Consider the following 6,999-nt stretch of genomic DNA (forward strand, 5'->3'; position numbering starts at 1 on the left):
TTCTCAGCGCTCCATATTTTCAGAAACATCAAGAAAAACCGTCTGAAAGATTCGTTAGACATTTCCAATTGTCCCTTGAAAGTTTATATTGTGTGTCCGAGTATGAATGTGGCGTGTGTGAAAAATACGCGTAAAGTGATCTCCGAAATGAACGAAAAATTATTATGACTACGTAAGAAATAGATCAATCTATTGGGGTCATATCATGGGAGTCACATTCTCGCGTGTTATTCATGCCGTGGTGAAACAAAATCGAGATAAAAAGTTTTAAAGACATTTTTGGAAAAATCGTTTTTTTCTAAAAAACGTTTAGTGTCCTGATTTAGATTTTGTATTTTCTGGGTTCTTAAATTCTATTATTTTACATTATTAATGGAAACTGCGTGAAGTTCCGATTCATTTATCGTTTTGTCGGGACTTCAACAGGAAGAAACGAGATGAAACATAATAAAAGAAGAGTCGTGTCTTCTAGATCACAGAGGACGATCAAAATTCTAAGTAGAATTTTGAAAAATTTCTATCAAACTTTGAATGAAAAATATTTAGGCAATATAAATATTCAGTAAGGCCATGAAAGTCTTGCAAAAGTAACTCAGGAATATTTTAATTTTTTAGGCGTATTTTAAATTGCGAATTTTTGTATCGTTTAGATACGAAATTATCTCATTTTCCTCCTGATTAATAAACAGAGATTCTCGTGTAATTAAGCAGCTAGCTTCTTGTCGACGGACAACCGATCTCTTTCATCGAGCATGAAGAATAATTTAAGTTCGACAATTCGAACGAAGCAAGCTCTGGCTATGCTCGGAGAACTTATACGTGTATTATATAGATAGATGTCTAAGAAACAAAATTATGTATAAATTGGAGTTCGACGGTGGAATCTATAAAAGCATATAACGATTATAAATCATCGCATGATGATCGGATGATAATTCAACGCGATCCGTTTATTTTAAAAATAAAACATAAATATAACATATGTATACTTAAAATTAATACGCTTATCTGATATATTACAGTAGAAAATTATAAGTTGAGTAAGAGAAAAAGTATAAGACGAATCTTTTCAACGCCGACATCTCCCGATATGTAATTTGTTTCATTTTTTTAGATAAACAGTTCACGTTAATGTTAAAAGATTCTACCGGCGAATTTAGGATTTTTTGTAAATATATACGAAGACGCGGCCCGGTTGCCCGGAAAAGGCAGCACAGAAACTGATGTACGCGGGGCATTACGTCAGACTGATTGCGATCTCCGCTTGTTTATAGTGTAATATAAAAGTCGTTTAGGATTTAACATAGCGCATCCCCATTGTATAATCCACATTGGTAGATACGGTAAAACGAAGATATATATTCTGTACAAACCCGAGTACTCCACCCCCACACAGCGGTCCACCACCCTTGTATGTATGTATGTATATGTATCGATGTATACGTACCTGTGCGTATAAAATTCAGATACGCGAATCCGGATGTGCGATCGAGACGATCGCGTTACCGATGTCGCACCCGATGAGAAACGCAAGACCATTTTTTCACAGTTACCTTGTAAGCATACGCCGGCGGCTTCTCTCTCTGTTACTGTCTCGATGCAACTGAACTTTAATAAAGTTTCTGTTCCCACGAATATTTATCCGGTCTCTTTGCTAATTGACCTGATTCCTTTAAGAAAGAGAATGAAAATAATAATTGCATGACGTGCATTTTTATCAAGATAACAAAGCACCATTATTAGCGATATAATAGCTTTACCTGTTCGCTGAACAATCTTAAATTAATTGTCTTTTGTTTTATTGAAAAGTCAGATATAAACATTTTTTCTTTGTAATTGATTTAATTTGTTGTTCTATCGGGCTAATTTCTCTTTCGGCAATTCTTCTTCAAGATTTTTAATCTGAAACTTATATAATTCTTATCTTTTTATAAATATATTTTTACATTTATTCCTTGACTTCTTATTTTTATATTTTTATATCCTTATTTTTTCATCTCTATATTCCTTCTTGAAAAGATCTTTCGCTGAATTTTCCTCAAGTCTAATTGATGATAATTATCGAGGAACGAACCTTTTGATTTGTAATATTTATATTTGTTTAAAAAAAAATGATACTCGAGTTGATAGAAACATTCTTTCTCTGCGACGCGCAGAAAGTATCTGAGAAATTTGTTTGTCGTGATGACCAATGGCTATTAGTTAATGTGATAAGTCATAAGATGAATGTTTATTGTACGCTGCTTGCGAAAAAAATTTGTTTCCATTCCCGCGAAAAGACGAGTGCATTCCTCGCATCCATTATCATGATTGTGCTATTAACCAATCGCGAAAGACGCAATTAACCAGGAAGAAAACTAATTTATAAGAGTAGTTAAGAGATTCACTAATTAAGAGGTTTAGAAAAAAGATAAAGAAACGTAACATGTGTGTAATATACTGATAGATTTTCCTAATGTTGACATACAATTAATACGTAACAATACGCAGCAATATTCTGTTACATAAGATTTTTTTCAAATAATTACACATCGGTTATTACTATTGCTGCAAACTTTCCATTTAGAAACAGCGCTTAAGAGAAAAGTATACAGAATATTCCTTGAAGAATTGCGTTTTTATCGAGTGTCGTTGCAAAAAAATATTACTATCAGCTGAATGTAAAAATCAAAACAATTATACAAGGAAAAAATATTGCGCATTGAGATTCGAGCTGATTGACCAACGATGATATAAATTTGCTGATAGTCTTTCGTGTTTTCTGTAAAATCATTTCCACTCGCGATTGTGCTGGACGATCGCATCGCATGGCTTGTCTGTGGATAGATATGTATATATTATGGTCGGTTATCTGTACGAATGTACGAGGATAAAAATTGCTTTACCAAACATTAGCATACAAAGATGACAGGTGAATAGCAATATTTCAAATCTGCTTCCTCCTGATGACGGCACATTTAACTAATGTCGAAGCTAATAATCGCTGCAACACAAACTACTAAATACGTATCTAGCAATGATAACGTCCTGCAACGTGATATCGAATGAGGACATGAGGAATAACCTCGAACTAAAAACGTATAAAATTTAGAATATATTTAGAGATATATACTAAAGTCTATATAATATATAAAAATATATTAATGACACATTTTAATATTCAATGCATTGAAAAATATTATTGTAATAGCAAAATCCTTGTGATAAAGAAATACTAAACTTTCCTTAATATTTCTTAAAAATATGTTATTTTTTAACATAATATTTGTTTAGAATATATTTTTTATGAAGCACAAAATTTTTATATACTTAAGATTATATAAATCTTTACAATTTTAAAGTGCACGCTTATAGAAATCATGAAATTATAAATCTATGCAAATTAGCTATGCATTTAAAAATACAATTCAAGTTAATATTTTTATAAAAAATGCATTTTTTTTTAAAGTGATAGAGAATTTTTTGTTAAACTAATCCAGTTTATTATATTATTATGCGATAGACATTAACACAGACATATTTCTTTCTTATACTATAAAAAAGTTTATTGAAATATTTATTCATTATAAATTAATAATCTTAGATTAAAAAAAATTTTTTTATTTTTTGTCTACAATTAGAGTAGTATTTAAGAGTAGTATTTTCTGTAAATAATTTATAAAAATACTTTAATGAAAGTTTACCCATTCGCTAATGGACACATTTACTGCAGCTCTGAAAGTCTTTAAATCTCTAAATTTTTTAAGACAATTTGAAGCAAAATAAGTTTTTATTTTCCTAAATCATGCGAATTTTTTCCAAAAATATCTAAATAAAATCATATATTTCATGTCGATATAAACATTATATTGATATAAACATTCCAGTACTACATGTTTACGGGAAAAAAAAATTTGTGAAAATTCGTGTTAATTAAATTTACAGAAATGCTTATTTTACTATTTAAAATAATTATGTTCTTTTTGAGAAAACTATTAATTGTCATGCTCATAAAATAATTATAAAAATATATATAAAAATTAATAATTATATACATATATTTGAATATCAATTATTTATATAATTATTAACATAATACATTTTTTATATCAAACTGTAACATTCAAACATTAAAATGTTAGAGAGATGTAAATAATATTTTCATTTTCTTTTAATTCCACACGCTTTCATTTGCAGTGACGTGCAATTAAAATTATCATTAACGATTCGAAATTAGTATTGTATTCTATCTGATATCGTGAATCGACAGTGAAATGTCGAGTACAGGATTTAGCTGCGCAATCCTGTCGGCGTGTATTTATCGACGAGCATTTTGTAGCGTCCCATTGTCTCTCGATTCATCAAATGAAGCCTCGTAGGTGATCGCTAAGCGAGCAACTATAAATCCCTGGCGGGGAACGCGTCCAATGATGACGACGAAGAGAGAAACCCGACAAAGGGAAACGAAAGCAATTTGTTAAATATTGCTTGTAGCAAAGTAAACGACACAAACACCGGAACCATAGTAGTGCTCGGTTTAAGGTGGCTACTTGTCGACGAATGCTAAGTTTTACCAATATATCACGATCTATTCTCATAGACTCAATTCTGAAAAAATAATTATTAAATTATCTTCAAACTGAATATATTAATTAATTAAGTAAGTAATGAGTAGTAAATTGTATATGTTATGATGTAAAAAAATTATTCTCACATTGTCATTTTACATTATTCCACTAATGTACATTTTTCACATCCGAAAAAAATTTTAATTCAAGCTTTCTTTGCATAAAGAAATGTATCTGAGATCTTGTTTTATTAATATTTATAATGTTATTGAACAAACTTTTTAATTCTACATTTTTTAGATGAGACCAACTACTGAATAGAATAAGGTTTTAAGAGCTCTGTTTATGTTTGCCGGTAGGTCCAGTGAATTTTTGCGTTCAAACTTTTACGTTCACAGATATGTGTTTAGACGAGATTTCGAAGCAGCGCGATCAGCTTTTCCGTAGCGAGGGTGTTAGAAAAACAGTCGAAAACGTTTACCCGCTCGTGATGTCCCTATGTACAGTCTATGCAAACTCCATTCTTGGTTTGTTATTTCAAACTTAGCGGTCGAGCTCAGAGTTCTATTTAACAAATGATGACGAAGCATTTCGATGGAAACGTTAGTGGAATGAGATAGAAATCTTGAGGAGATGCATCTTCTTCTTGTTAGGTCGATCAAACACGCGTTCAGTATATTTCTGAAGTCCTAGAAAAAATTCCAGCAGACACAAAAAAATCAATGATCTTTATATTTTAGGTGCACGTATATAATTTCCAACAAAATAACTTCAATTTCTAACAAAATTACTTTCCCTTAAAAAATTAATTTAACATTTATTAATAAATAATTAAAATAAAATTATTTGATGAGACTGTTACTTGCAATAATAAATTCTAAACAACATTAAGTTGATTAAATGGATCGAGAACTAAATAAATAGAGAGGCATATTCGATCAAAGCAGGTCTTACTTTCACTGAATATGGCTCTTTTCATTTATTGAATAAATATAATATATATATATTATATATCGGTGATTAATCATAATATATTAATACGATTACGTATTATACCGTAATAATACCATATTCTACTACCAATCAGATTCTTTGTACCGAGAAATAGCGACATTGAAAAATCGCAGATGTTTCCTATTACGTAGCGATGCCATAGGCGATGAAAAATACAGCTTCCCGAATATTCAAAACAGGAAGTAATCTGCCAATCTCACGCTATTTGTACGTCGCTCAGCGAAGCGTTCCCAATCGCGAGATCTCACTCGCGATACAATATGCTCTTAGTTAGAGCCTTCACGACATTAGAGCGATCCCACGCCTCGATGGGCATTGTCCCGGACGTATTTAGAGCAGATTGCTGGATCGGACACGGCGGAGCCGGTGTGTTTGCGACTGCGTTCCAACACGCCGTGCATACAAAACCGAGTATGCACTCACGCAATGTACATGTATGTTCGTTAGCGTGCGTATTGGTTGATGTATATGTATGCGTGTACATGCATTACGCATAAGTCACAGCGAGATGAAGCGACACGTACACCGGATGCATACCTTCTCCATAGTGGCGCGACCATGGTAGCTAGATAATGCCTAGTATGGGGGATAGAATGGCTGAGGAGAATCGAACGGTGATCTCGTTAACCCTCATGATTGTTGCACGCTAAATGGATTTGCGGCTGCGCGTGTATTAGGAACGCGAGGAACGTTTCGATTCCTGACGATTAACGGAAGTTCGATCTGGTAGTTCCTTGAAGCTTAGCGTTCGCTCTAAAGCAACATATCGAGAGGAAGAAATATGGAAAATAATATCGCAATTAAAGTAAAATAAATTTAATCTGTAATCTGGTATATTTATAATATGCTTTTATTTCGTAAAATTCGAAAGGCTTTTTTTTAGTAAATAATGTAATTACGATATTAATGTATTAAAGAATACAATAAAATTTTATTTAATTATGATTATGATAATTTATGAATTATAGTTTGATGGAAAGACTATTATAGAAATTAATCAGTGAATTCAATCTAATTTACTTCTTTTAATTAAGATACGAATCTGTAATATTACATGCAAATGTAATTACCTGCAACTAGGAGCTGTTGTAAATACATGAAAAAATAATGAGGATATATATAGAAAGCACTTCAAAGCAATATCACGTGACTCGTATCTGGACTATGCTTGACAACATTGCTCATGGCTGAATGTAAACGTATTCTTCCGCAATTTTTCTCTGATATGTTAATAATAGAAATTGACGGAAGACTGGTACATACATAGTTGACCGCAATATGGAAGAGAAATTATTGAACGTGTTGTAACTATTTGCAACGGATACCGTAAACGCACAAATGTTGCAAATAAATTGTGACAAATATGCAAAGAAAGCAATTTTAAGCTAATTACAAACATATTTTATATAAAAATAAAAATAAAATATATATATATATA

This window comes from Atta colombica, unplaced genomic scaffold (genome assembly GCF_001594045.1).
Source record: "Atta colombica isolate Treedump-2 unplaced genomic scaffold, Acol1.0 scaffold105, whole genome shotgun sequence".
In the NCBI taxonomy this organism is placed as follows: domain Eukaryota; kingdom Metazoa; phylum Arthropoda; class Insecta; order Hymenoptera; family Formicidae; genus Atta; species Atta colombica.